Raw genomic sequence first — 21,714 nt, forward strand, 5'->3', positions numbered from 1 at the left:
ATGTACCAGCCCCATCAACCTGGATGTACCAGCCCCATCAACCTGGATGTACCAGCCCCATCAACCTGGATGTACCAGCCCCATCAACCTGGATGTACCAGCCCCATCAACCTGGATGTACCTGCACCATCAACCTGGATGTACCAGCACCATAAACCTGGATGTATCTGCACCATCAACCTGGATGTACCTGCACCATCAACCTGGATGTACCTGCATCATCAACCTGGATGTACCTGCACCATCAACCTGGATGTACCTGCCCCATCAACCTGGATGTACCTGCCCCATCAACCTGGATGTACCTGCACCATCAACCTGGATGTACCTGCACCATCAACCTGGATGTACCAGCACCATCAACCTGGATGTACCTGCACCATCAACCTGGATGTACCTGCCCCATCAACCTGGATGTACCAGCCCCATCAACCTGGATGTACCAGCCCCATCAACCTGGATGTACCAGCCCCATCAACCTGGATGTACCAGCCCCATCAACCTGGATGTACCAGCACCATCAACCTGGATGTACCTGTCCCATCAACCTGGATGTACCAGCACCATCAACCTGGATGTATCTGCACCATCAACCTGGATGTACCTGCACCATCAACCTAGATGTACCTGCACCATCAACCTGGATGTACCTTCATCAAACTGGATGTACCTGCACCACAGACCTAGATGTACCTGCACCGTCAGCTTGGACATACCTGCACCGTCAACTTGAAGACGGTAGAGTCGATGTGAGGATGCCACGGAGTCAGCCAGCCGAAGGGACGTGTGTCCGGAGGTCAGCCAGCCCACAGGAGGGAGCTCGGGAGAAAGTCAGCCAACAGGAGCGTGTCTGAGAGTCAGCCAGCCAACAGGCGGGTGTCCTGGAGTCTCGTGTCACAGATTCCTGTGGTGGAGAAACGCGAGGTAAGGCCCGGCATACTTGACAACAAACATAGACAACTCAATATGAGACAGGTTACTTCCTCCAAGGAAGGGGAACCGTGGAGGGAAAGAGGAGCGAGGGAAGCGGTGTGGATGGGTTCCTCCTCTCACCAAAAGGGAGGCTGGGCGTAGCAACAAAGCTACCTCCTGTATGCTTAATCATCATAGACACCATCACCACTTCCATGGTACATACTGGTTCACATCGGCCTTATGAGTCTACTAAGGGACTTTCAATATAAAAAAAAAAAAAATAAACAGCAAACCAATGGATTCTACCGAGTCTGTGAAAATAGAAGAGAACAGAAACTCATGGAATGATGAAGTAAGAGTATAAAGAGATGCAGATTATGTACGTCTTTTGACCTGTACATGAAAAGTTCACAAGTGCTTACCATACTATGGTTGCAGAGGAACAGTGAAGCTTCCATGTCTGTCGAAGTTGTTGTCATCTAGGTTGCCATTCCTCTGTCGTCTTCGTGAGACATATGACATGTATGAAGTAAGGCTCTGGCGCGACAATTTGACTTGGACTTAGTGTGGCGACGACACGTCATGGTTATCAATGCTCCCACCACTTGAACAACCTCTTAAGTCCGAGTTCGTGAAGAGAAGTCCTCCCATCGGTGATAAGTTGGACGAGGAACATCATCCAGAGGGAAGAACCCACGCAAAAGCCGGGTGGTGCTCTTAGTTGTGTTGTTCTTGCCGTACTGTACCGACTTTCGGCCTTCCAAGAACACGGTCGGCGTGTAGCAATAACTTCCTCCCTCCCGGCGTAAGTTAAGAGTTCGGTGTCGGCGATGTCCGTGAATGAACGGGGCGGGGATGGGTCGCGCATCATCGCAGGAGGTGGTGTTGCCTAGGCAGGCAGGTCGTGCTTAGCGGTGCTGCCTCACCGCGGCAAAAGACAAACCTACCAGGTAACTCGCCTCGAACCAGCACTTGTTGTCTAAGTACCTCACGCGCGGAGGGCGGCGCGGTCGGATAAGGCGGCTTCCTCCGCTGCTGCCAGCTGCTGCTCCCTGGCGAAATCAACTCACCCACCTTATCCAACACTGCTAGGGGCACTGTGGTGGCGTGTGTGGCGGCTTCAACGCCTGACACCACTCTCCGCTTACTGGCTTGTGACACCGCTTGCACGGTGGTGTGTAGGGCCCAGATGGGTTGGGCAAAGTGTTGGCAGGCCAGGCAGGGGTGTGAGTACGATGTCACATGCTTCCACTGATGCTTTCATGCCTTTGCCACATCACGATCTATTCACTGTCTGACGTGGGACTTGTAAATGAAGGGTATGGTAAACAGTTCACTATATACGGAGTGATTACAGAGGAAAAAATGCAACATATACTCTCTCAAAAACAGCACGGCAACGACTGACTGCCACTGCTGAGTGGCTGCTGGGTGAGTGTGGAGACCTTGGGCGGCGGAATGATACATGTGAAAGTAGTGCGGAGTGATGCCCCATCGGTTCTCTCCACCTACCTCTATTGGTACTTTATCATCTTATAAGAACAAAAGCAAAGGAAAATCCTATAATGAATCTAGGATGATCATTGTCATCACTGAAAAGTTTTATTGGGAAACTGAAGAATAGTAGCAGGTAACTAGATATACGTACATTTAAGTCACCTCAGGGCAATGTAGCTTTGCTGAAATTAGCATGTGTATAAAGCGAGTCTGCTGATGCATAGTGCCAGTTCACGTTACACTGGTATGTGTATCTCGTCATAAGTACGTATTACACACACACACACACCCACACACACACACACACAGTAAACTCGGTGGAAAAAAAAAGAAAAAAAAAGTTCCTAGCTTATGACAGTACTTTAAGCCATTTTCAAGGATTCTTGAACATGGCTTGAAATACTATCGAAGGCTTGAAGCTTCTGTGTTTACTTTTCCAGTGAGTTTACTTGTATTAGTTCTCCGCGCGTGTGCGTGAAACACCCTCCTGAAGAAGTTAATGTCGTTGTAAGTTACCCTTGGATGAGGCAGCACGTTATCCTCGACTCTACTGAGATTTAACTCGACCCGAGTTTCTATCATTTCTAGAGCGTCTCTCACCTGGGTCTTCCAGAGGTAGACCGTCTTGGCGGCAGGTTTCATGGGGTTGTCGTTGATGTCGTCTATGACAACTGTGACCGTCTGCCTGGTGGAGGCCAGCCCACCAGCGTCTTTCACGACCAGCCACCTCCACTAGGAGCCTCTTCTACCTCCCACTCACTAACCGCTTTCATACACCCGAGAATCATCGGTAATATAGTGTTGGTGAGGAGTTGAAGCCTCGCATAGCTAATATCCTCCATCTAATCTAACGTAATTATTTATACAAATCTAGAAATAAGTAACCCTGGCTAATTATTCAGTACTGCGCTGAGTTATAATGTCACCATATCAGAATCTAAAATCAATTGACATGTGAGTTAATGTGTAGGGCCAGGTGAACAGCCTACTGGGATTAGAACATGTTAGAAACCTTTTCTGTTACACATGGGGGTAGTAGTAGTATTATCTATGTCCTGCAGAATGGAGTTTGTTCGTGGACGTTGGATCGTACAGAGAGTGCATGGGCCAACGCACCGTCCCGAGGTTATTAGCATGAAGGACGCTGGTATGACAACGGCAGCCATTGCACGGGCCACAGGACTCAGCGTTAGAACTACGACCGAGTGGATACGGCGATCAGATGGGGAAGGAACTGTAGCTACCCATCCAAAAAAGTGGTCGACCACGATTGGTAACTCCTGAGAATGATTGGCGAATCGTCCAAGCTGTGATGGGGAGGCTACACACATCCCCTGTTGACATAAGAGGTGGGTCTACCGTGTCCAACGAGACGTCATCTTAATGCGTGCTGTATAAAGTGGTGTATCCCATCTAAGAAAGAAAAAGCGATCGCAGGCAGTTAAGAAAGTACGACTGGAAGTTGCTAGAGACACTACACCCGTGATGCGTCGGGTGTAAATTTTTGGAACTCTGTTGATCTGGATAGGGGAAAAATCGTTCATGACAGCTGATGTAGAGGTTGGTGTGTTTGTTGACTTCTGAACTCCAGGTTATGTGGAGCAGAACATACAGGAATTGAGAAGAAGTGGACGCTCTGCTGCAGCGTGAGCTCCCATGGTTGGATGTGGTCTGGGGAACTAGGAGAACTTGACACGAATAAATTGTTAACTTAATTCAGAAAAGAAAAATGTATATACAATTATCCCCTCCCATTCGTGCTGAAGCTATTCGTGCTCCCAGCCCCATTGGATTTGTTCACGATAAAAGGCCTTATCCACACCAGCTGCTTGGTCAGGGATTGGTTTGTATTGCCAACCAAAGGGTGTGACGTGAACACAATTGACAACGTATGGGCAAAGGTGGAGGGAACATACGATACGCAAGACGAATGAAATCATGTCACTGTCGAGTGGAAAGACGTAAAACGTCTGCCAAAGTATTGTCAATGTCTTGTTGCTTCAGTTCTCTACAGACAGAATACAATAATTGAGGCAAATGGAGGATGAGGAAAGTATATAATCGCTTTGTTCCGTGTGTAATATCATTAATTGGATCTTCGGAGAAAGCTAATGAGAAATGTAATGCATACTGTTGGTTTGGCTGGGGTGCATGTAAAATGAACAGGTGGTGTACGTAGTTCATATAAGCTGTGTTTACCATCTGTTAATTGTGATGAATATCTTAGTCATTCGTCTGATCTGTTTTAATGTTTCTTTTGAATGTTTACCTGATTCAACAATATGTTGTCATTTGTAGTATCTACGTGACAGATTTGTCATTGGAATCATTAATATTTGCTTTACATATATGTTTGCATAACCTAGTGTTAGACATTATTGGATGTAGTCACCACAACACATGAGTTATTCATGTTGGGTTGTATTTATTATAATTTACAATATAAATATTATTAATGCGATCTGTTTTACTATTGTGTCTGTTCAATGCCTTGTTTACATGTTCGTTGAACACAGTGTAGTTCATGTCATCCATGGAAGTGGTTACTTATTCTACAAAGAAAGCACCTACATTACTGTATATGGTAATACATTGCATAATTTATGATATACGTGCCATATGATTTCAAAATGCTGGTGGATTAGAGTGTTGGATGTCACCACACATTTGCACAGAATCAATAAAACATAAACGTAGATGCCGCTTCCCTGTTCACTAGATTACTTCACGACCAATAAGGTTGAATAACGTAATTAGTACGTTTGGTTTAGGATGAATATAAAGACATAAATGAGGACATATAAAAGTCAGCACACTGGTTATCATTTATAGATACGACTCCATTAGATATCATGTGGCTCTAGAGTTTGTTTTGATTTATACACCGAGATGAGAGAGAGAGAGAGAGAGAGAGAGAGAGAGAGAGAGAGAGAGAGAGAGAGAGAGAGAGAGAGAGGAAAGAGTGAACCTGCTGTGATATGGTTTTGCTACATCTATTTAGATGCTATATCCCTGAACAGAAATGGGTGACATTACTAAAATTGCGGTTTATATATATCCCTGGGGATAGGGGATTAAGAATACTTCCCACGTATTCCCTGCGTGTCGTAGAAGGCGACTAAAAGGGGAGGGAGCGGGGGGCTGGAAATCCTCCCCTCTCGGTTTTTTTTTCAATTTTCCAAAAGAAGGAACAGAAGATTGGGCCAGGTGAGGGTATTCCCTCAAAGGCCCAGTCCTCTGTTCTTAACGCTACCTCGCTAATGCGGGAAATGGCGAATAGTTTGAAAGAAAGAAAAGAATATAAATCTATTTCCTCGTTCACCAAGCTGTAATATTCATCAGTGATCCTGCACCTATACACCACTGCTGGCAGAGTGACAGAGGATATACTGTATGATCATGCATGGCGACTCATTAGCCATGTTTGTTGTCATTGCCGCTTACTCGGTGGTCATGCAATGGTCTCTGTGGTGTCGGAGAGGAGGAGGCATCACTCACCTAAAGGTGAGGATGGAAGAAGGAAACTGTCAGTAAACAGTTTTCTCGTCAAGGACAATATATACTACGATGTGACGTTTGGTATTTATATAAAGTAATCATCGGTCGACATCAATACACAGTGAAGATTTCGTGTGTTTATCACATATTACTTTACCAGCAAATTATTTTAGCCTCGCCTACCATAGCTTGAGCTCTCACACCAACACATGTTGGCTATTTCCTCTACTTTTCTTCCCTTCTTGGTCTATCCAAACTGGAATTGGTCATTTGGGTTGCAATGAATATCTAAGAATGTTCTAAACTGTATTAAGAGTGCTGAATAGCCTTTGATGCCCCAGTGCTTGGCTTCTAAGCCTAGATTTTATAATCTAATCCAATCTTCAGCTGCCATAGCAGAGCAGGAACTCATCACTTGACCCCTCTCCCTGCCCCGAGTCTCCACCTGGTTTCAAACAACCTCTCTATACCTCGCTCCTCCTCCTCCTCCTCCTCCACTTAACCTTCATATGCCGTCAGTCATACAAATGCACGTGTGAGAACTATGTGACATAACACAATACTTGTGTAGACATTTATCACGGTCAATCATACACACACAATTCCCCCAGTTTCACCGTGTGCGTTCGTGTGTGGGTTGTCTAGGGCCCAGAGACCTGTCGGCCTGGGAGGGGTGGAGGTGGAATTCACCCTCAACACGTACGGAGACCCACACAGACTTTTATGAGTGACTATATCCATGACGAGATACACTTGTCAGTGTACCATGTGGGGTTGTATCTACCTGTTATCATTTTTCATTCTCAATAAAACTCGTCAGTGATGACAGGGATCATCATGGATTCATGTATAGGATTTTCCTTTGCTTTTGTGCTTTTAAGGTACCAGTAGGTGGAGAGAACGGTATGAGCATCACTCCTCCGCACTACTTGCTTATGTTATCAGTCTGTTGTCCATGGTCTCCATAAGAGTCTACGTACACTGTCACCCGGCAGCCACGCCGGCGGTGGTGGTCAGCTGTTGTTCGACAAGTAAACACAACGCGTTTGTGCCTCTGTAATCTCTTCGTGTATAGTAAACGCTTGTGAACTGTTTACCATACCATTCATTTTGCAAGTCTCTCGTTGCACAGTGAATAGAATATGATGTGGCAAAGGCATGAAAACATTAGTGGAAGCCAGTGTTGTGACTTCGTGCTAACGAGACGACGAAACCCGGCCTACCAACTTCAAACCGCTCACTACTTTGCCCCACTCCAGGCATCGAATCTGAGGCAAAACATTGTACATGGTAAACACTTGTGAACTTGTGATTGTGCTTTTCATGTACAAGTCAAAAGACACAAAATTTGTGCCTCTTTCTACTCCTACTTTATCATTCCGTGAGTTTCTGTTCTCTCCCATTATAACAAACAGCCTCGTTAGGACCCAGTGGTTTGCTGTTTGAATGATTGTATCAAAAGTCTTTTAGACGACTCATAAGGCCGATGTGAACCAGTATGTACCATGGAAGTGGTGATGGTGTCTATAATGATTAAGCATACAGGAGGTAGCTTTGTTGCTACTCCCAGCCTCCATTTTGGTGAGAGGAGGAAGCCATCCACACCGCTTCCCTCACTCCTCTTTCCCTCCACGGTTCCCCTTCCTTGGAGGAAGTAACCTGTCTCATATTGAGTTGTCTATGTTTGTTGTCCAGTATGCCGGGTCTCACCTCGCGTTTCTCCTCCACAGGAACCTGTGACACTACACTACCAAGCACCCTCCTGTTGACTGGCTTGCTACCGAACACCCTCCTGTTGGCTGGCTGACTCCCGCCACCTGACCCGTCGTCTGGCTTACAAGGTATTATTCAAATATTAATTGTAAACATAAAGCTGTTAATAATTTAAGTTTATTAAACCATTATTATTGATTATCATTAAGATTTTTGTCAATGATTTTACTCTTAGAATGTTAAACATCCCTAGTGTCTCGACGTCGCAATATGTAGCTTCACTAAGCATATAAAGACGGTCTTAATGTGCTCTCTCTCTCTCTCTCTCTCTCTCTCTCTCTCTCTCTCTCTCTCTCTCTCTCTCTCTCTCTCTCTCTCTCTCACGATACAACTTTCAGATGTTGTGCCTCACCTTATACCAGTGCCCTACGCCACACAGGCCTGCTGGAGAGTGGGCAAGTCGGTGCCGCCGAGCTGTGTGAACTGGGAAGAGCAACCACAGCTCCTGGTGGAGGTGGCTGGTCGTGACAGACGCTGGTGGGCTGGCCTCCACCAGGCAAGACGGTCATAGTCGTTGAAGAAGACGACATCAACGACAACCCCATGAAACCTGCCGCCAAGATGGTCTACCTCTGGAAGACTCAGGTGAGAGACGTTCTAGAAATGATGAAACTCGGGTCGAGTTAAATCTTCAGTAGAGTCGAGGATAACGTGCTGTCTCATGCAAGGGGTAACTTACAACGACATTAACTTCTTCAGGAGGGTGTTTCACGCTCAGAAGGCCGATCAAAGTTAGCGTCGCTGACTTTGAATCATGCCTAGGCCCACTGGGGCTAGAATTTTGAACAGCTGGAATGTATATACAGGGTGTTTCAATAAATTGTACACACTTTTTGATACCCTATAACTCGTTGATTTTATTCTATTTTTTTCAGATCAAAAAAAGAAAAGAATTAGTGAGTTATAGGGTGTCAAAAAGAGAGTGCATTTTCTTGAAACACCCTGTATGTATATATATATATATATATATATGTCATACAAACCTCCAACAGCCAGGATCGAACCCAGGACCCCTGTGCAAGAGGCGGGAATGCTAATCGCTAGGCATTCCCGCCTCTTGCACAGGGGTCCTGGGTTCGATCCTGGCTGTTGGAGGTTTGTATGTTCTATGAAGGTGCGCGTATATATATATATATATATATATATATATATATATATATATATATATATATATATATATATATACACACACACACACACACACACACAGAATGATGCCACCGATAGAACGTAGCTAAAAACCAGACATTATACTCAAGATGTTAAAGGTGTCTCTAGTGAAATTGTCTGTGCGTTGTGTTGGCCTCTGGTCTGTGCACTCGCTCGCATTTTACCTTTCGTTACAGACTTGATGCATAAGACTTGTCAGACCTCTCGCAAGCGTATGTAAATGAGCCTGAGAAATAGCATCGTATATTCCTAGGTAATCTTTGATACGAAGTTTGCATTGTTGCAGGAACTGAAAACTTACCACATTGGACATGGTGTGTTTACCAATGTGTCAATATCTTCTTCATTTCTACATGTGTCTATAATTACTTAGATACAAGACAACATTGGATTATATAACGTAAAGTTGCACATAATAGATAGAGTTTATTGGCTTTTCATTTTTCCATCCGTCGTCCAGTTCATATTCTCTTGTACACTATTTTGTTCTGTACGCCCTGCGCAAGCGTATGTGCTTTACGTATATTCTCGTGTACTTGCATATTTAACATCTTGCCTTTTATAAGCTTCGGGTTTACATCAGCAAGTAATGTAGAGAGAGAGAGTCTGACTGCGTAGTGTGAATAGTGAAGGGAGTGTTTATGGAAAGCTGAATGATTGCGTGATATTCGTAAATGACAGAGAGAAACAAACTGATGTTAAATGGGAAATAATGCGTTATAGTGAGGATTTTGCCATTCTGAGATAGATAGATTGATAGATAGATACAGATAGATAGATAGGTAGATAGATGGATAGACAGATAGATAGATAGATAGGCAGACTAGCTGTGCCACATCTAGACAAAGGCATAACTTATCTATTTCTCCCCCTTTGTCAGAGTGGAGGGTCGGAGGCGCCTCTGGGTCGTCTGTCAGCATCCTCGACCGCACCTTCTTCGCCTCCAGCCAACTCAGGGAAGGAAGGTAAGTGAGGCATTCCCCATAATCTACCTTCTTTCTAACCCTTATGTGTACCCCAACTTGGCCAAGCGGGTTTTTTTGTCTCTGCCGCAAGTAGGCTTCGGTGATATATATATACCTCTCAAAAGGCAGGCAACCTATTATTGGTTTTGAGCCATGAGGCAAATTGGCTTCCTTTTTTTCTTTGCTGTCGTCGCTCCGGGAAGTGATTTTTCTTGATCTCATGGCGAATAAGACAAGACTTCAGTTCTTTTTTGTCTACAGGAGGTTTAATCATTTTGTACGACTACTGTTACACTCACTCATTTCATCATATGATATTTCTTATTGCTTCATCCTCCACAATAGTCGAGGCCCTTGTTATGGACAAGTCCTCATCGAGGCCGGTCACTGATTGATATATAGGGAGAAAGGAAGAAAGATGAGACAAGGAAAAGTATTTACGAATTTTGGAGGGAGTGAAAAACATAGCTTTTTGAAAGGTACCAGGTCGTAGTTACTTGGAAAGACATGGGAGGATAGAGAGTTCCAAAGCTTCGAGGTGCAGGGAAAGAAACAGTTATCAAAATGGCCCACTCGTGAGTTGCCAACAGCCTCACAGTAATCATGTGACGCAGCAGTTTGCCGAGTATTGCATGGTCTAGCTAATGGTGGTGTTTTACCCATTTCTCTTGAGCTCGCATATTCCTTCGTCTGTGTCCCTGATTGTGTCTCTGCCTTATTTCTCTCATGCATCTCTTCCCCTTAATCCCCGAACTCATCAACCTCTTGTGGGTTCTTGTACTTCATTCCTTCCTCCTTCTAAATCACAGTCATCCGTCTTACATTTCGTATTAAGAAAAGCCTGACGGTGTTTATTAGAAACACAATGAAACCTTCTCACAACATCCAATAGTTTGTTCTCAGTCGCACACACACTTGGTCTTGTTCATGAAAGACTTAAGATGAGTGTTCTGAGAGGGGGGCTGCGTTCCCCGAAGGTTTTTTCCGGAAAGAAAATCAAATTAATGAGGGTTAGGGAAGATGCCTACCAATCTCACATGATTTATGAAGGTGAAATCGCGATTCAATTTCACGTTTCACGGAGACAGTCTGCCTCATCAGTCACAAATAAATCCTAAAATCGCGATTCAGTTTCACGTTTCACGGAGACAGTCTGCCTCATCAGTCACAAATAAATCATAAAATCGCGATTCAGTTTCACGTTTCACGGAGACAGTCTGCCTCATCAGGCACAAATAAATCATAAAATCGTGATTCAGTTTCACGTTTCACGGAGACAGTCTGCCTCATCAGTCACAAATAAATCATAATGTTTTTTCAACCCCAACACCACCACATAAATTCCATTTTCTCCTCTGCCTCACTGTTAAAGGGAAAGTGGAGGGTGCCGTGTTGAGAGATTGTAAAATATACGAAAGTGCTCTTGGGGACTTGTCGCATTTCATTTTCCTCTTAGTTACCATCAAACATATATATATATATATATATATATATATATATATATATATATATATATATATATATATACTATCCCTGGGGATAGGGGAGAAAAAATGCTTCCCACGTATTCCCTGCGTGTCGTAGAAGGCGACTAAAAGGGAAGGGAGCGGGTGGCTGGAAATTCTCCTCTCTCGTTTTTTCTTTTTTTTTAATTTTCCAAAAGAAGGGAACAGAGAAGGGGGCCAGGTGAGGATGTTCCCTCAGAGGTCCAGTCCTCTCTTCTTAACGCTACCTCGCTGACGCGGGAAATGGCAAGTAGTATGAACAAAAACATATATATATATATATATATATATATATATATATATATATATATATATATATATATATATATATATATACATATATATACGTCATATATATATATATATATATATATATATATATATATATATATATATATATATATATACACACGACTTTTGGCCATCTTCTCAGTCTCTGATATTCATGTCTCCCAGAGGGTGACACGTATCATTGTTGCTCAGTTTATTCTCATCGGTCTTTATAAGGATTTAATAACGTTGAAGGTCAGACAATCTCCCCCAAAGGTAAATTAGATCTTGTTATTTCTTCCTCTTTTACTCATCTGACACACGAAACATTGCGAACAGACAGGTACCCACAAGAACTCTTTGTTTCAATCCATTTCTTCTTTAATGAAGTCTATATGTCATATGTCAGCGTTCACGAGAAGCGTTACAGATGTGGTTTCACACGGCCCATAATGGGTACGTATCAGATATGTGATAGAAGATTTTTGGCCATTTGTAGGAGTCTGAGGTCGTCCCAAAAAAAGGCAGAATTTTTAAGGTTTTCGTGGCCATTGTTTGGCAGTATTTCAACGAATGTTTATTCTGGAAACTCGTGAGATATGATCATGAGTCACTGTAAACATGCGAGTGTGTGGTAATGAGTATGATGGTGATGTGGTAGTGAGCGTGGTGATGCTGAACATGATGATGTGAGTGTGTGGTAATGTGTGGTAGTGCGTGTGGTGATGGTGAACATGATGATGTGCGTGTGTCGTAATGAGTATGATGGTGATGTGGTAGTGCGTGTGGTGATGGTGAACATGATGATGTGAGTGTGTGGTAATGTGTGGTAGTGCGTGTGGTGATGGTGAACATGATGATGTGCGTGTGTGGTAATGAGTATGATGGTGATGTGGTAGTGAGCGTGGTGATGCTGAACATGATGATGTGCGTGTGTGGTAATGTGTGGTAGTGCGTGTGGTGATGGTGAACATGATGATGTGCGTGTGTGGTAATGAGTATGATGGTGATGTGGTAGTAAGCGTGGTGAAGGTGAACATGATGATGTGACAGAGAACACGATGGTGAGCGATAGCGACCATTTTGGCAAGATTGTGAGAAATCAGGATGAGTGATAACAGTAAATGTCATAGTTAGGTTTGGTAAGCATGGTGATTGATAATGAACTGATGAAAATGATAGTGAATGATATGCATGATAACGAGTGATACTGTCTGATGAGACGTGAACATGATGCTGGATAATGAGGGGTCATGAACATGATGCTGATTATGACACTAATAGTGAATGACCGTGAACGATGATTGTCATAGTGGATACAAGGATGTGGTAATGAACAGAACGTGATCAATTGTGATGCTAAACATACAGCATTTATGGGACGGTCTTTGAGTAGGGCCCCAAGTGCCCGTGCCGTCTCACCTAACATAAAAAAGGAATAAGTAGCAATTAACTGTGGAACCCCAGAATGGTGACGCGTAGCAAGTGGCATGACACAGGGATCAGTCTCCGGACTACTTCTCTTTTTCACGTACATTGACGACAAAAGTTCAAGGGATGCGTTGTAAGGTATCAAAATTCGTACACGATACTAAACTGGCAAATAAAGTTGTTGGCAAAACTCAACGTCTTTAGCTGCAAGATGACATAGACGAGAGACAGGACGCTTTTGGTGGCAAATAGATTTTGATAACCAGAGGTGCAAAATTTTATACACATACTCAGTAAGAGCAAAAAAAGGAAGTCCACGGTATAAAACTGTTGAGCTTCAGAAAACAAATGATAAAAAATAGACAGAGCGACTCAGGGGTAATAACGTCTGGTAAGCTAAAGTCAAGAGAGTATTGCGAAAAAAGAAACTAGGCATCGTAGGTAGAAAACTCGTGTGAGGGGAAACAGTACCTTCTGAAAGCTTCGTCTAAGCGAATTAGAGTACCTGGAGAAGTTTTAATGGACTCCCGTATATTAAGACGGATGAAGGAAAACTTCCCATTCTTATTTCACGCTTTATGTATTCATTCTAAAGAAGCAGGGTGCCAGGTGTATTACTTTACGGTATGATATTTATCATTTTCAACAAAGATATCAAGGAACCATATTCAAGTAGAATAAATATCCGTCTGTTTTTTTCAGCATTTTGTGTATGTGTTTCGTGAATAGCTGTAAATCCATTTCTTTTAAAGCCCCATGAATCTCTCTCTCTCTCTCTCTCTCTCTCTCTCTCTCTCTCTCTCTCTCTCTCTAACAGTACGCATGATATGGAACTCCACGAAAAATGACTGAACATAAAGGCCAAACTTTTCGCCATGTACACCTTTGTTCTAATCAATTTATGAGACGCTGGAATAAGAGCGATGATTATCACCATAAGAAGCGCAAGATTCATAGAAGATACACAGGTTCCTCCACCGTTTCGATCAGCGTTCCCCCACATACGATGTCCAGTGAACGTAAATCGTAAATTAGACCCAGTAACCTGTAATCACTTAATTGGGACAGATAACACCTGTTTTCTTTAATCCCAGGACATCAGAACGGGGTCCTGAATAGCAATGACGTGTTAGGCATTTCCCAAAATCTTGAATCTCGAAAAAAAAAATACATTCGAAATATTTTGGACCCAGGTGCGTGCATAGCTGTCAAACATCTGCTTCCGAGGTTAGGAAAGAGTGGAGGGAAGCATGAAGCTGTTGTTGACAGAGTCCGAAAGAAGGAACAAAACGATTTATTTCTTTCCATGGAAAGTCCATAATGATAATGAATACAAAGTTGTAGGATCCACGAGCGCAAAATGCATGAGAGATAGTGCGAGATCACAGGGTACGTACGAAGTACGGTGTGGAAGAGACCTGCAAGGCAAATTCTGTATAGAGTAAAAGCTGGAACAGACGTGGTGCAAGGTACGAAGGCAGGACGCTGAGTCCAACTGGGTAGTGAGAACGCGGTACGGACAGAGTAAGGGAGGCGAAGCAACAAGAACATCGAGAGAGATTTCACAGAAACGCAACAACAACCTGGAAAGATTCTGCCGTGTGGCGGCAGGAAGAGCACGTAGCGCTCACCGTTTACCCGCTCGTTATTAATGCTCTTATTTTCTCCCTCGCACATTGCATAATGGTCGATGCTGAGCTCATCTGGAACCATTCTTGTTCCATTGTCACCGTTTTCTTGTAAATGTTTCTTGTACTCGATTCTTTTTCCGTTTTCTTTTATTTTTCGTGGCAGAACATGGAATGCGCTCCTCCTTCGTTTCTATGTTAAACCACTCTTATGTTTGGTAGCCTTCTCATATATTCTTGCAGATTTGATAACTGTTTCTTGCCTGCTATAATTTTTTTTTTGAGGCTTCTTACTTTCCTACGATTATGTACGTGGATCTCTATCAACCTATAATGGTAGTTAGGGTATTCTGTTACCATGGTATTGCTTGTGTTTCTGAGAGTTCTTGCTGGCCATAGGAGCATCACAAGTGTTCAGATTTGTTTCCTGTATGTACGCTGAATATTTTCATCTCAAAGTTTTCTCGAAACAAATGTTCTCATTATAACTTCACTCCTTCCTTGTCTCGCTAACCTTATTTCCCAGTTGGTTTCCAGTTCCAGCTATTCATTTGTGACTCTTCCTACTAGTTTTCATTTTGTTCACCAACCAATTCTATTCGCGTTGATCTCTTTCAGGCAATGACTGTTGTATTGTTAATGTTTCCCCAACTTAACTGCTCATGTTTTTCCTTGATGGATTAGATTTTAAGTTCTCGTCGTCCCAGTTGTGTAATGCTTTTATATAGTCATTCCTATGAGTCCACGGGGAAATGAAACACGGTAGGTTCCCAAGTGCACTTTCGTGTGATAATCACTTCATCATGGGGAGATACAAGAGAGCTGATGATGTGATTATTACACGAAAGTGCACTTGGGAACTTACCGTGTTTCATTTTCCCCGTGGACTCATAGGAATATATTTGATCACGCGCAAAATTGTGATCCTTTCCAACATTATGGAGTCATGTATATTCTCCTCGTCGTCTTCTGGCCTTACCAGTGATTTCAGCGCCTCTAGTGTCATCTTCTGATGCTTTCTCATATATCATCGACCCACGTCAGGTATCAAATTATTACAGACAAGACTGCTTCTCTCACACATAGCTCCGATCTTACCCTCTTTAAATTTTTTTTTAAAGTATATGACTAACAATTTCCCTATCTTTTTCCTTTTGCTGCCATCTTTTGGCAGAATTTTGCTGGCTATCTTGTCAAATACTCAAAAAAAAAAGAGTCGAGAAAAATTTTATTGATTTTTGCTCTTTGCATAACTGTTTCATTTGTTTACATGTCGTGTGGTGGCGGCCATGCTTGTGTGCGCTTGCTTGGCACAGATCAATGTAGACCTTCGTTAATATAATCAGTTCAGTTAAGATCATTTAGTGTATACTTCTTGACTCCTCTTTCGAGCACTTTTATTCAGACCTTTGTGTTCATAAGGTTTTAAAGGCTTCGATCCTACTTTGTGTGTCATCTGCTGCCATCTAAGTTCTGTTTGAGTATTAACATAATTGGTTTTGGCTGAGGAGTTTTGTTTCTCATCTTGGAAATGAAACTGGTATTGCATCCTCTTCTTATGGTCTTTAATTCGTTTATTGCTCTTATGTCTCTCATTCATTCACTTCGATATTTATGATGGCAATTTCGTCCGACTGGGTAAACCTATTGCTTTAATCTCGATTTTGTTTTTCTATTAACGTCGAATATCGACTTGTGTTGGTCTATCAGTATCGAGCTCATCTTCCCTGTGTTGTTTTCACATTCTCCTCCAACTTTGAATGGCCCAGTCTCGACTCTTTTGTTTTCTCGTCTCTCTCACGTATAGGAAAGAAATACTGTCCTTCGTATCTTCATTCCCCGATATTTTCTTTTGATTTACATTAAACATTTACCAATTTCTTTCAGTCACCTATAGAATATCATTTTCTTTGATGGGTTCCTTTTTTCCCGTTCTCTGACCTGGAACGTGGCGTCTGCAGCCAATAGATTTTCTTTGACATTTCGTCGTTCCGTTTTTTATCTCGTTGGCTTTCCCGCTTTAACGAGATACCGTCATGAGTAACTAAACAATAGCGTTATGTTAACACGTCTGATCTCTAGCTGTGACATTTAATGCACTGGAGCCAGAGCCTACCACTGATAGACAAGCCTACCATCCACATAATTTTCCATTGTTTATCTTGACCGCTTCATATGCCTTCGTTCAACCCAGTGGTGTCATATCCCTCCTTATGCATCGTATTAGCTTAGTTCCTTCTATCCAATATATGCATCTCGCCTTCCTGAATATTAAGGTTCCAACACCCGAAAGCCTCGTTCATTCCGTCTTACTCTCGATATCCAACTCGCACTTTGTTCCCTCCACTTCTGACACACAATCGTCTCAGTTAGTCCATCTTCGCTGATCATCTTCACATGTCCGAACCCTTTCAGCACAACATGGTCGGCCTCTCTCTCTCTCTTTAAGCATGTTATTTCACACTCGATCCACCCGCCTCACACGGCATATCGTCCTCAGACATTTCATTTCCAAAGCCATTATCTTCCTTCCTCTTTTTTACGTTCAAATACCCTTCTCCGTACAGCGCTACTGGGAATGTTGCGTCTTTAAATACATCCATCTATACCTTTACAGAGACGGATCTCGCCTTCCACATGCTAATGCACCGAGATCCATTGCCCCTTCATCCATGCTATGGGTAACTTAAGTCCCCTTGGCTCCATCTGTAGCCGTGTCCACTCTCATGTACCCGAAGCACTTCCCTTTCTCCAGTTTTCCCTCTTCTAAACTTACTTTTGAACCATTGTGGCTCACCCCCCTTGCTCTATTTCATTACTTTTTTCACGTTTCTTCAAGACTTTCTCCTTACACACACACACACACACCCAAAACTCTGTCACCTGTTTTAGAGTTTCTCTTTAGAGTCTACCACGAGAGCAGTGTCATCTGCTCTCGCATTTGAAGGTTAAACTATGTGTTCTGTATTTTCAAGGAACGTCTGTTTAAATAGGAACTTATAGTGGACAAGGTTTAAAGTGCAAGACAATATTGAAAATACAGCAGTTACATACCTTGAAAATTAAAAGGGAATGAGGGGATCTAACATGACATTAGAAAATTCTCTGACCAGACGAAGTGATTTGGGTAAGGATGTGTTTTTCGAATCTGAGCTGAAAGTGGAGTAAGGTAAACCAAGAAAAATTTACGTTGAGAATATTTTAGAGTAATTGACTGTTGAAATTCAGCTGGTGAGAATAGTGTGAGTGTGTGAAATGTCAGTATTATCAGAGGACTGGTAAGTGACCCCAATCAATTGCAGTTGCCAACACCAGCCATCCCTTCTGTGAAGAGTTTCAGCAGCCTTAGTTACTCAACACGTCCTTGACGAAGACTCATCGTCTTCAAAAGCTTACACCCTACACCCACCTCCTCACCCTTACACCACACTCGCCCTTACACCACACTCACCCTTACACTCCACTCACCCTTACACCCCACTCACCCTTACACTCCACTCACCCTTACACTCCACTCACCCTTACACTCCACTCACCCTTACACCCCACTCACCCTTACACCCCACTCACCCTTACACCCCACTCACCCTTACATCCCACTCACCCTTACATCCCACTCACCCTTACACCCCACTCACCCTTGTACCCCACTCACCCTACACCCCACTCACCCTTACACTCCACTCACCCTTACACCCCACTCACCCTTACACCCCACTCACCCCACACCCCGATCACCCTGCACCCAACTCACACATAGACTTCTCCCATGCTTGGCACTGTAAACCCTATGGAATGCATCTTGCAGAACAGTAAATGCCACATAGTCTTTATTCTCTTGCCCCAGATATTTCTCACGCACCATCTTCACACACACACACACACACACACACACACACACACACACACACACACACACACACACCTCTCCTGAAGCTACATTGTACCTCCCACATCAGGTACTCTATGTATGCCACCACCCACCCATGAACCTTGCCAGGCATAATTAGCGGACTTATATACCTCTGTCGTTCGATCATTTCATTGCTTTTTTTTCTTCTTGCCTTTGTCAATGAGCATTATGAATACACGGTCAGTCCTCAGGCACCTCACCTTACGTCTGGGGAACGAACAGCATGAATAAAGGGCCAACGCCATTGCCACCCCTTTCTTGAGGAATTCAATTCACTCCTTCCACTTTCCCACGCATTTTTCTAGCAGGGTTTCCACTTCTTCCTCCTCTCTTTTTTGCGCGTACCATTCGCCATGACTCTCACTTTACGTGCCACTTCGGTCCAAACAAACCACATTTGCAAGACATTCAACCGTCCTTCAGAATACTCCTCACTCAGCACTCAGTCTCTTTCCTCTTTTTTTTTTTTTCTTACCACTTCCCCATCCACTTTCTTCAATGTTTTCCCCCATTTCCTTTATTCTCTCCTTACATTTTTCACCTCTTTGTGTCTTTTTTTTTCTTTTTACTCTAATGTTCGATACTCCACCACATCACTCCTCATATGCCTTTTTCTTCAGCTCTCCCATCTATCTTTGGAACCCCTGTTGCTCCCAGTCACTTGCACTCCTTCCCTACAGATGATATTCATACACCCTCTTCTCTTTAACGAGAGAGTTAAAAGAGTCACTCACCAGCCCTGCCTTTTACACAAGGGCATTATCATTACACTCTGCTGGTCCTCACGTCCTGTGTCATCCACTTCACCCACGCACCACAAGCATTGTTTCCCTAAATGCTCCTCACTCCTCTCCCACACCGTGACTATCGTTGATCCTCACGTTGTGCCATTCTTCACTCGATCCCTCATGGTATCTCTGCACGCAGGCTGCTTCTCCAGGTTATCTGTCTTTTCAACACTCTCCAACTTGCGCTGTTATCCTGTTTTCGCCAGTGTCACCAGAAACTTTCCCACTCCCTTCCTTTATCATGTTTTGTGTATAGTTTGTGGTCGGTACGGTTTATTGCACTCTCTTGTCATATATATATATATATATATATATATATATATATATATATATATATATATATATATATATATATATATATATATCCTCACCTCACCTCACTTTTTTTTTTTTTTCAATTTTCCAAAAGAAGGAACAGAGGGGGCCAGGTGAGGATATTCCAAAAAAGGCCCAGTCCTCTGTTCTTAACGCTACCTCGCTAACGCGGGAAATGGCGAATAGTTTAAAAGACAAAAAGAAAAAGATATATATATATATATATATATATATATATATATATATATATATATATATATATATATATATATATATATATATATAAACGTTCTGCATCATAGAGTTATAGGGTCTTCTACTGATGTATTGATGAATAATGTTATAATAGCTTCAAAGCCGTGTTACTTTCATGTCATTACGTGGCTCTTGTGTTTTCCCTCGTATGTTTTATACTCACATGATATTGCTTGTGATTGCCATCCAACGGGGCTTTTACCATTATTGTTCATGGTCATCGTACATTTGCGTACCCCAGCCACCTCCTCTGTGAATAGACTCGCCAGCCTTAGTTGTATACAACACGTCCTGGGAGAAGACGACCCCCATTTTCTTTCAGAGCTACTCATCCTGTATCCCACTCACACAGATCTGACTCTTTCTTTTGGGGGGGGGGACTGTGTGAGTCATTCCATTTCGTGGTCTGGTTGACAGATTTTTGAGTTATATTCATCGGGCTCAACTCGCCTCGTGTGTTGGTGTGGGATAGCGCTTTACAAGTCGATTGCCTTGTGTTGTATAAGGTCTCTCTGTCGTATGTTATCTGCCGTTAACAACCATATAAATACGTTTATATCTTTTACCATCGATGCTGGGTCCTAGGGATTTTTTGGTGCCGTGTTCTTAATGGTTTTCCGACTTATTTCTTCACTCGCCTGTGTCATTCCAGACACCTTGTGTCATTGTATTTGATCACCCGCTTGACATATAGTTTATCACCTGCTTGACCCTTTGTTATCGACTGAATGCTGTATGCGTCTCTGCTTTTCTCTGCTCTCTTCCTGAATCTTTGCAACCTGTCCACCGATCTTTTTTTTCTTTCCCTCTTATGTATTTCTAGATTGTAGGCTCTCTCCTGCGAATTGACTTTGAATGTTTACATACTACCCAATGACTTCACTACTATACATTTTTCAGTATATATATATATATATATATATATATATATATATATATATATATATATATATATATATATATATATCAGCCACCAGCGCTGTATCATCAGCGAACAACAACTAACTCACTTCCCAAGCTCTCTCATCCACAACAGACTTCATACTTGCCCCTCTTTCCAAAACTCTTGCATTTACCTCCCTAACAACCCCATCCATAAACAAATTAAACAACCATCACACACCCCTGCCGCAAACCTACATTCACTGAGAACCAATCACTTTCCTCTCTTCCTACACGTACACATGCCTTACATCCTCGATAAAAACTTTTCACTGTTTCTAACAACTTGCCTCCCACACCATATATTCATGTGAGAAACTGCAGAAGCTGGTGACTGAGTTTGGTAAAGTGTGTGAAAGAAGAAAGTTAAGAGTAAATGTGAATAAGAGTAAGGTTATTAGGTACAGTAGGGTTGAGGGTCAAGTCAATTGGGAGGTAAGTTTGAATGGAGAAAAACTAGAGGAAGTAAAGTGTTTTAGATATCTGGGAGTGGGTCTGGCAGCGGATGGAACCATGGAAGCGGAAGTGAATCATAGGGTGGGGGAGGGGGCGAAAATCCTGGGAGCCTTGAAGAATGTGTGGAAGTCGAGAACATTATCTCGGAAAGCAAAAATGGGTATGTTTGAAGGAATAGTGGTTCCAATAATGTTGTATGGTTGCGAGGCGTGGGCTATGGATAGAGTCGTGCGCAGGAGGGTGGATGTGCTGGAAATGAGATGTTTGAGGACAATGTGTGGTGTGAGGTGGTTTGATCGAGTTAGTAATGTAAGGGTAAGAGAGATGTGTGGAAATAAAAAGAGCGTGGTTGAGAGAGCAGAAGAGGGTGTTTTGAAATGATTTGGTCACATG

General features: G+C 42.9%; 1 long non-coding RNA gene across 1 annotated transcript in view; it reads left to right on the plus strand.

Moving 5' to 3' along the window:
* LOC139757579 (uncharacterized) overlaps positions 1-21,714 on the plus strand; it is a 140,122-nt gene that overhangs the window by 6,320 nt on the left and 112,088 nt on the right. Inside the window, exons 2-4 of the long non-coding RNA XR_011714671.1 lie at positions 7,641-7,751; positions 8,063-8,268; positions 9,734-9,818. This is a non-coding gene — a long non-coding RNA (uncharacterized lncRNA). The remainder of the gene's footprint in view (positions 1-7,640; positions 7,752-8,062; positions 8,269-9,733; positions 9,819-21,714) is intronic.

This window comes from Panulirus ornatus, chromosome 27 (genome assembly GCF_036320965.1).
Source record: "Panulirus ornatus isolate Po-2019 chromosome 27, ASM3632096v1, whole genome shotgun sequence".
In the NCBI taxonomy this organism is placed as follows: Eukaryota; Metazoa; Arthropoda; class Malacostraca; order Decapoda; family Palinuridae; genus Panulirus; species Panulirus ornatus.